Source organism: Curcuma longa, chromosome 1 (genome assembly GCF_044706935.1).
Source record: "Curcuma longa cultivar G26 ecotype Majalengka, Jawa Barat chromosome 1, ITB_CL_G26_1.1, whole genome shotgun sequence".
NCBI lineage: Eukaryota > Viridiplantae > Streptophyta > Magnoliopsida > Zingiberales > Zingiberaceae > Curcuma > Curcuma longa.
In genome coordinates, this window is record NC_133861.1 from 537426 (window position 1) to 547935 (window position 10510).

Genomic DNA, 10510 nt, shown 5'->3' on the forward strand with positions numbered 1-10510 from the left:
ATGGCTCAGCAACTCAATGTGCAGTGGACTCAGAGACCGTTTGAACAAGAGGCTAAAAGGAAGAGATGAAGGAGAAGAGAGAGCCCCTGGAACTCTAACGAATAGCTATGTGTGCTTGTGCTTGGGTGTTCTCTGCTTGCTCACGATCAGTGCTCTTCCTTGAAGCTCTCGGCCTGAGGTGGTGCAAGGAGTGGTGTCTTGCTCTCGAGAAGCTCAGCTTGAGGTTTCTTACTGTTTGATTAAGGCTGTGCTATAAGTTGTATTTGTTGGCCTTAATCTTTCCTTCTATAATCTCTGTGCTTAACATCCATCCATGAGATTGGTTGTGGAGAGGTCACTCCATCGAGAAGGAGATTCATTTAGCCGGATTCATCCGGGGTTTGATCTATCGAAGATCAAGGGATCGTCCACCTTACGGACACGCCGAGGAGTAGGGGCAAGTTATCCCCGAACCTCATATATCTTGTGTCTTCCTTGATTTTATCTTGTTTAACTATTTTCCGCTGCGCACTAACATTTTTGTAGGAGAAAATCGATTTTCAAGGGAGGCTATTCACTTCCCCCCTCTCTAGCCATCTCCGATCTTCAACATGTTCGTCGGTATTTCGCTAGGATCACGATAAGAGGTCAGGACATATCGGATGAAGGTTAGGAAGACCTCAACTATTGTACTGAGGAAGGTGCTACCTTTTAAGAATGTCGACCTCTTTTTAATAGTCATGTAGTGCAGCTACCAAGAGAGAGGGTTGGATCCTCCAAGCGGGTGTTAGTTTTTCCATATTTTGTACCCCTCATCCACGTCATCACCAGATATTTTCCACGTCATCACCAGATATTCTCATCGGATCACAAGCCTCCAGATCTAATTTAGTCAAAGGAGGTGTAATCCGACTGACTGAACTCGAGTCTAACCTGCACCATTGCCTCCTGCTATTTTGATTAAAATTATTCTTCCAAGCTTCGCCTGCTAATTTATCAGTTCATCTTGTCCCTTGGTTTTTGATTTTCGACGGCTGAGATCAAATAATCGTTTGGCTTAAACTTCTCACTCTTCTCCTTCTCTGTTACTCGCTTCGATGAACCCTAACTCTTCGTTACCCTTCTCCTGCTCTCTGCCTGGCCATTGCTCGAACTTTGTCAGCGATCTCCATGTTCTCAGTAAGTGGCTATCGTTTCCTCCCCATGCCGTAGCGTCCTTCGTTTGTGTTTTGACCTCGTCGACCTTGCCCAAACCCTAACTTTTCCTGCTACGACTACTTGCTTGCTGTACCCTCTAGTTTCGCCCTTCCTTAGTGTTCTCATTGAGCTTTATTGTTTGCTTCCTCTAGCTCTTTTCTAGTTCAATTAGGTTTTCCTCGTTGTCTTCAGATTCTCACCTCATCGTCGCTTTAAGCCCTTCTTGATGTCTACGTCGGTTTCGTGGTATGAGACTCATAAGCCCTCCCTATTCAGTAAGGATGATGAAATTATGCTTAGGGCTCAATTCGACATTCCCCCTGACCACGAAATCCAGATTCCTACTAGGGTTCACCGACCTCACGAACCTCCACCGGGATATATGACCTTCTTTCAGGGACAGTTAGAAGGAGGTCTTTGCTTCCCCTTGCCCCCTTTTCTCCAAAATTTAGCCTCCTATTTTCAATTCTCACTATCCCAACTTGCCTCGAATTTTTTTCGATTAGCTTGTAGTGCTTCCATCATATTTCACGTTTACTAGATTCCTGTGGATCCAGGCATCTTCCACTACTTCTTTTTCCCTAAAAGAGGAGGGATGGGCATGGTTTATCTAGTCGTTCGACCTGGCTATAACTTTCTAGACAAATACCCGACCTCTCATAAAGGTTGGAAGGACAAGTACTTTTTCCTTAAACCTCCTCAGCCTTATACTTGGCCTACCTTCTGGCGTCTAGAACCCCTTCCTCAACCAAGTTTAGAACAGTACAGGTTGAGTCATACTTTTTTGACAGTCGCCGAGATCCTATCAGTTCTTAAATTCAATGTGAATGTCCTGATAGCAAACAAAGCCCTCTTGTATAAAGCTAGCCTAAGTCCAAATGTTATTCCTCCAGATGCCTCCTTGAGTAAGTTTTCTGTATGTTTGTGAAGTTCATTGTTAATACTAACTAATTTCTCTTTTTTATGTTGTTGTAGGGGACATTATGTGGGCGGCTGCTATCAAGAAGAATCTCAAGTGGGAGCTCACCACCACTGATGGCTGGTGGGTATCTGAGGATGTTGTCGGGTCTTCGGCAGCCACTCTCGAGGAAGGGGATCCAGCTGCTGCCATTGAGATAGGGAACTCTGCAGCCGTAGCTGATACGAGGGACATGCCATCGTCTGCCCCCTCTGAGGCTCTTGTCCACATATATGCCTCCGTAGGCCCCCTTGAGGAGGAGACCTCTGATATAGTGGTGGAGGTAGATAATTACCAAATTCCTGAACTAGTACTGGAAACTACCACGTCGCCGATCATCAGGGAGATGTGATCAAAAAAGAGGAGCAGGGAAGGGAAAGAAAAATCCTCTGAGGACTCAGCAGGGCTTGGTCAAGAAAATGCCCCTTTAGAGATTCTTGAGGCTGATATTTCAGAGGCTCGGGACAACCCTTCTGGAGCAGAACCCTTGACAATTTCACCTCTGAGGTCCCTTCCTCCTAAGCTTCGCACCAAGCAACGTCATGATAATGGGAAGTCTCCTGCCCCCTCTTCGGAAACTGCCCCTCCTTCCCGTGCCCCCGCAAAACTTGGTAAAGAGTCCTGACCTGCTCGCCCTCCCCGCGCTCCTCAAGCTAGCTCTGGGGAAGGTTCCCGGACTACTCCTGCTAGGAGAACTGAGAGGGCTTGTACTTCTGTAGAGGATTTCCGTCGGTACGAGATAGAAATTTTGCCTAAAATGCCTACTTCATTACTTTGTCAACATCTGAACGGTTCCTTTGCTAAGGTATGTTTATTTGTATAGATATATACATATAAATATATATGTATATATTTCTAACTTCTCCTACTGTGTATGCACCCAGACTTTGAAGGAGTATCAGGAACTGGAACGCCGAGTCCCGCTTTTGGAATCTAGCAATCACTCGTTGGAGACCCAAGTGGCCGAGCTGCAGAGCCAACTCAACAATCCTGTTCTTGAGGCAGAGGTCTCTCAAGCTAGAGCTGCTGCAGAGAAGGCCTATGCGGAGGCTAAGGAGATTCGTGCAGAGGCAAAAAGAGTTTCTGCTGATTTATCAAAATGCATAAAGACGCTGAGCTCAGAACTTCCCGTCTGTTTCAATTGGAGCAAGAATTACAGTTATCCCAAGCTTTTTTAAAAGCCTTTCAAGGGGAGAATGCTACTGTCCGGAAGGAAGTGAGTCAGTTACGAGAGGAGAAAGAGAAAATAGACGGCGAATTGATCACACATCGCGTCCAGCAGGAAGGACTTCATAAGGAGCTCCTTGAGAGTATATGTCAAAGGCAAGCTCTAGAACTCCAACTAGCTGAGGAAAAGAAACTCTGAGAGCAATTATCTTTTGATCATGAGGAGACTTTATCTGTCCTTCACAAAGAACTAGCTAAACTGCAGGAAGATGAGGAGCAGCGTTGGCAGGAGAAGAAGGCTGCCTTCCTGAAGTCTCCAGAGTTTTATGAGCTGCTGGGAGCTAAGACTAGTAAAATGTTGTTATATGGGTTTGATGGTGCTGGTAAGCAATTCACACAATTAGGGTTGATATCAAAAGGGTCTGACCTGAGTTTTCTGGATCCTCAGAAAGTTTGGGACAGCCTACCAGCCTCGGAGAAACAAGACTGATCATTTCTTTCATGAGACTTTTAAACTTGACCTGACGTATGAACTTGTTCTTATGTAATATTTCTAGGTGTGTGGTAGTCGCATATTTTGAGACTAATTCTAAATTTGAAATGTTCCTTATTTGTCTTATTACTTCCTTTTATTTATTTATTTGTTTTGATGGTTCAATAAACAGCTTGTGTGATTTGATCTAGTTTTCAAAGGAACAGATCTTTGATTCATATGATCCTTGCAAGGCGCGGGATAAGCCTCCTGGTTCACATGCTTTTATTTTCTCCATCATAGGTGTTTTAGAACTTCTCTTTTCTGCCTCTCTTGCAAATCTGACTTTCCATAATATCTACCTCCCACTTCCGTTGAAGAGGCGTTCGAATAGGTTATGCTTAATCTAAGTATATCTCTTAAGATTAGCTCGGTGCATATTAGCGGAATGGGGTATGATATTGAGAAGGTTAAGGCTGGGCCCTATCGTGAATTTGTTGGGTTAGCAACCTATCGAGGTCTTAACGGAGTCTTGATACATGTTGTTTCTCCAATTACAACTAAATTTGATAAAGGAAACTATACCGCAGGGAGGGTCTGCTAGTGTGAGGCCTAGTGTGTGTCGATGCGGTCGGTGGTCACGGATCTAGGTATGTTTGTTAATTTAGGTTGACTTGTATCTTTAAGGTGGGGCCAGCCTATCTGTTCTCTTATACTTCCGTGTTTATCTGCTGTGCCCTTGCTAAGCTCAGTTTTCCATCTACTGAGCCTTTTCCAGGGCTTGATATGTTTCTTTTGATTTTTGCCGAGCTCTTTCTGAGCTTGGTCTACTCCTTGCGTTTCGACTGAGCTCTATCAGCGTTTTGACAGGTTTCTTTGTGTACAGGCCAAGCTCGCTACAAGCTTGTTTTGCTTCCTTGTGCTTCCTTGAATAGGTGTTTTTTAGATATCCTAAGCCTCTCCCCCAGGTGGGCTTTATAACTTGATCTTTTCGTTTACCTTATAAACACAGAGTCGAGTCTTCCCTAAAGATAGGCCTGTTATGAATAAGTGTGCCTACTCTTTCGGACAACGGAATGAGTGTGCTAGACTATTTCTATAAACAGTTAGAAGATTTCGGATACCCTAACATAAATGGATTGCAGCCGCCCTGGTACATAACTGCACATAACAATTTTTGCAACCTTTTGGATTTTTTGCGCCGAATCACCTTAACCTAACGACCTTCCTTCCAATTGTGCTATCTCCGTCGGACACTTTTGCCGGTATATTTGCCGCTCCTTGAATACAAGTGTCGTCTAAGTTGAGTCGTTGTTGTCCCTGATTACTTGGTCTGGTTTTGATTTACTTTTACGTTAATCTCGATTCACATGGCTTCCTTATCTCCCCCAACTCCATGGTTCAAAATCCACCGCAGTGTTTATGATCGAGACGTCGTCGGCATGTTCCGGAGTCAGTTCGAAATTCCTCTTGATCATGCAATTTATGTGCCCCTACCTGATCATAGGCCTTGTCGACCTCCTACGGCCATGTAACTGTCTTTTACGACCAGATGACCAGTGGCCTCAAGTTTCCTATCCCTACCTTCTTTTTAGAATTGGCTCGGTATTATTGCCTTAATCTTTCCCAACTTGCACCAAATTCTTATCGCCTTATCTGTGGCACGGTTATTATATGTCGGCTGTATCAAATTACATTGACCCCTTCTTTATTTAATGCTTTGTATGCCTTGCGCCGCTTTGAATGTGGGGTTTTCTATTTTTCGGCTAGGCAAGGACTCAATTTTTTAGTTAAGTATCCGACCTCCCATAAAGGTTGGAAAGATTGCTTCATCTTCATTAAACCTCCTTCCCCTCCCATTTGGCCACCTTTATGGACGACCGATCTGTCGTCGATTCCCGCTTCAGGTCGGATACGCCAATCTCAAGCTTTCTTAGAAGCATCTGCTAGACTAGAAGGATTAAGCTTTAATGTCAATGATCTGGTGGAGAACGAGGCCTTGTTATATCGAGCAGAGCTCAGCCCTATCCAAATCCGGCTAGGGGATCGCTTAAGTAAGAGTTTCATTTGGTAACTGACTTCATTGTTGCTCATTAACCTTCTGTTTCCTTTGCAGGTCGTATCATGCTGAATGCTTCCATGAATAAGGTTCTCAAGTGGGATCTGACCCGCCTGGAGAGCATGTGGGCGACAGGAGATCCTACTGAGGATCCCGGAGCTCTGCCCTCATCTCGTGTTTCCCCTCTGAGCTGATCTGCTGACCTACTCATTCCAAGATCAAAGAAGCTGGGTCTCTTCAAGGTGCTCCTGAGCTTAAGAAATCTGCCATCTCAGAAGGCTCTTCGAAACCACAAACCATCTGGAGATAATCAGAAGAGAAAGAAAAAGATCCAGCTCCCTAGTGGAGGGGCCGAGGTTGATTTGTTAAACAAGCGACGGTGTTCAGCTATTGTTGAGGAGACCTGTTCAGGGCTTCCCTCCTTGCCCCGACCTCCGGCCCTTCGAAATAAAGGTCAGGGGATGCCCTGATAAACTGTTTGGAGGGATGAATTGCCTTCTTCCACTCTTCCATCTCGCGCGGTAGCGTCCGATGAGCAAAACATTCTGGAACGTTCTGTGCCCCGCTCACCATTCTCCTGCCTCGGTATGCAAATTGACCCTGGGAGTTTATTCTCACGAGACAGTAAGCGAAGCTGCTACCGAGCACCTTGAGGCCCATCAAAGACTACTTCCCTCAGCTTGGGATGGTGGAGCTAAGTGATCACTTATATGAGTCCTACATAAAGGTACTTCTATCTAAATTCAGTTTAGTTTAGGGTGCTATGGGATACCTAAGTATGTTGTTCTGCAGACTGGTATGGAACAAAAAGCTCTACATAGGCAATTGGTTCGATCGGAGAAGCGTATCACACGGATGGATAGTGAGATAACTCGCTTGCGGGCAGAACTAGCGACCGACCTCCTATGCCTCAAGGTTTGTCCGAGGCTTTGAGGGACGTGGATTTAGCTCGAGCTGAGGTGGTTACGGCCCAAAGTGCTCAATCAAAAGCGGAAGAAAAGGTCGAAGAATGGAAAGCGAAGGTCCAGGAATTATGTCATGCTAAAAGACAACTTCAAGAATCTTGCCTACAGGCGGAGCGCCTGTCCGTACAACGAGAGACCGATCTGGTTGAGGCCCAAGGATCAGATTCGGCGATTGAAGGCTGACTTTGCTAAGGAGCGGGAACAGTGGGTTTAACAGTTGTCGGAGGCTCATGCTAAAGAAAAACAACTTATCTCTGAACTCAACGCGACCCAAGTGGAGATGGAAGATCTGCAAACGAGGGAGGAAGCTCGGTTCGCAAAGTGTCACCAGGCCTTCCTTTCTTCGCCCGACTTTTATCATTTGATTGCCTTGAGGTCTAGCAAAATGATGGAGTACGACTTTGATGGTGCAATTCTCCAATTCATGAAGTCGGGCCTTATTGCACGAGACGCCGACCTCAGTTTCCTGGACTTAAAGGCAGCGTGGAATGCTTTACCCGAGGTCATCCGACAAGATTTTCCTATCTCGGACGGAGTTACTGAACCCGAAGTTCTTGCGGCTCCGGTTAGCCAGGTAGAAGTGTCCCTGACACCGGCTGATCTCCTTCTGACTACCCACTTATCAGGGTCTACTGATCCTCCTGTTTCCAAAGACCTTGGAGCCTGCCGCCGAGGTCTAGTGAACCTCGGATTCTCTCTTTGCTTTACTTTCTGGATTTTCTGTGTTTTGCATGGTGTTTAGTGATTCTTATCTTGTCTTTGGTTAAGTTTTATCCTTTGTCTAGTAGGTCTAGCGCTGATAAGCAACGTTCGAATGTAAATAACATATCTTGGGTATGATTGTGTCGAAAGTGCATATTATCCGATCTTATGGGGGTGAGGTCCTCACTTATCCGAACAATCCAGAGCACGCTTTGGATTGGCGAAACCCAAATTATTTGAGCTCGGCTTCCAAGCTTCATTATCAAGATGCTGACTAAGGGACCTCTCCCTTTTTCCAAAATCCTTGGGAAATCATTTCCCTAGCTATATGTATCTGCAGTTGGCCGTTACGGTTATCTATCACGAGTAAATACCTCGTAAGCTCGTCCTTCGAGGCCAATGCCAGCCCTCTCTTTTCGCTCGTGACTCTCTGACATTTACATGACAAGACACGAGGAGGTGCTGTATTACCAGCTTTCCTCATTCGCATTCTCAAGCTGGGTCTATGCTAGGCCGTGTAGGTCAGCTTTTTAGGGACTGAGGGTCGTCTACTTCTTGTTTCTTGTGCCTCCCTTGCCTGGCTGGCCTTGATCGGCGATTAGGGCAGTGTGTGATCGGACGGTGTTGGTGTCCTCGGCCGGAGTATATTAGGGAGATTATCTTTTTCCTCCATCATCTAGGTTCTGCTCCGGCTTTGGGTCTTAGTCAGCATGATTATCCGTTGATGGACGTCTTGCTACTTGAGGTTGGAATAGGCGTGGCTGATTGGTAAAGTGGCCAGACTATGTTATCATTGTCCGAGCTTATATAATTGAACTGAATTAAGTACGTATCCGAGCTTTCTACTTATGTCATAGCTGACCGATGTGATTTGCCGAGCTCTCCTATACGTGTATCTGCGCGTTAAACTACGCGAGCTCTTATATGAACTATCGAGCGGTCCGAGGCGGGCGTCGGAGATTATGGTGCGGTATTAGGATGAGGTCTGTTCATGAGGTAAGGTCCCATTCGTGAGGTCAGTATGTGACACCGGGACCAGGTTATGAGGTTGGTATGTGATACCGAGACTAGGTCATGAGGTCGGTATGTGATACCGGGATCACGTCATGAGGTCGGTATGTGATACCGGGACCAAGTCATGAGGTCGGTACGTGATATCGGGACCAGGTCATGAGGTCGGTATGTGATACTGGGACCAGGTCATGAGGTCGGTACGTGATGTCTGTACTTTGCTAAGCTTTGTTGTAAAAGGACGGGGTCTGTATACCATCGTTCTAAGTATCATGGCATGTGCTGACCTTATAATGAGGTTGGTATATGAAGTCAGTTTGATGCTAAGGTGATTGTAAGAGATCGAGTTATATAGATCGAGGTGAGGAAGAGGTCGGCTTAAATATCATATCAAATGCCAACCTTATAATGAGGTCGGTCGATAATGTTCGTACCCTGTTAAGATTATTATGAAGAACCGTTATCTATAGACCAAAACTATGAAGAGCTCATCTTAAGTGTCAAGGTACGTGCCGACCTTACAATGAGGTCTGCGGTTTGGTTGGGACGAGAGTATTGAAACCAAGAAGGGAAGGTTGAGGCTTTTTGCAGGGGTATTTTACATATCCTAAGTATCCATGTACGGTTCCCCTCTTACCCGTTGCTCAGGTCATTACTAAGCATCTATGTATGTTCGCCGGTATTTCGCTAGGATCACGATAAGAGGTCGGGACATATCGGATGAAGGTTAGGAAAACCTCAGCTATTGTACTGAGGAAGGTGCTACCCTTTTAAGAAGGTCGGCCTCTTTTTAATGGTCATGTAATGCGGCTACCAAGAGAGAGGGTTGGATCCTCCCAGCGGGTGTTAGTTTTTTCATATTCTTTACCTCTCATCTAGGTCATCACCAGATATTTTCCACGTCATCACTAGATATTGTATTCTATTGCAACAAATTATTCTCTGAGCGTGTGGGAGGTTTAATTTAGCGCATGTAAATTATTTGCATCAATTAAGTTCATCATTATTGTGTTTCTGTAATCATAATAAATAGATTCAGTGGCCTATACTGCCACTTAATTGTTTGTGGACCTCATTCAGTGCTTATTGTGATTAAGAGGTGATAATTACATCATTAAGATTAAAAGGACTTCATGCATGTCCTTTATTATATTGTATATGACCATTAAGTAAAGTGTGTCAGTAGATCAGTAACATATTATTATTAATTTTCAAAAGATCAGTACTACATTGTTGTTAATCTTTTGAAGATCAAAAACACAGAATAATCTAAAGATAGAGATACACCAATACATTTTCAAATGTTTTAATTTTATTAGTCAGTTTCATTCCAAAAGTGATTGATAGACTTAGAGATGTTTAAATCATTTCAAATAAACTCTTATATATTTAGCTCAGTCTCCTTATTACATTTATACCCTCAAATACCATCGTGATACATTATATTGAACCCAACTTTTTTTTAAAAAAAAAATTCATTCCCATCTTGAGAAATGATGTCTAAAGCTCATTGTAAATGACAAAACGAGAATACTTATTATCCGACACCACAAATGAGTTCATGAGACTCCCTTGTATCGAACAAAATTAAATTTCTAATGTAGAGAACTTGGAATGATTTCAAATGAAGACCTATGTACTCATCTAATGCTCATGAATATATTTGTGCCCTTAAACAACAATGGGATATATTATATTGAGAATAGTAATTTTTTCAACTTGATTTAAGTATGAGAAATAATATCAAAAGTTTATTATTAGGGTCACGACGATTATACTCACTTATCAATACCACAAATGAATTCATTGATATGTCGTCCATTTTACAAAAGTACTCGTCTGATAAATTTTCAAATATCAATTTATACTAAGAATTCAATACCAACATAGATTAACATAAAATATTTCTTAATAAAAGAACAAGATCATTTTATAATATACCAAATATCAATTTACAACAGACAAACAACAATAGATCTCAAGTTGATAGTTTTCTTTTC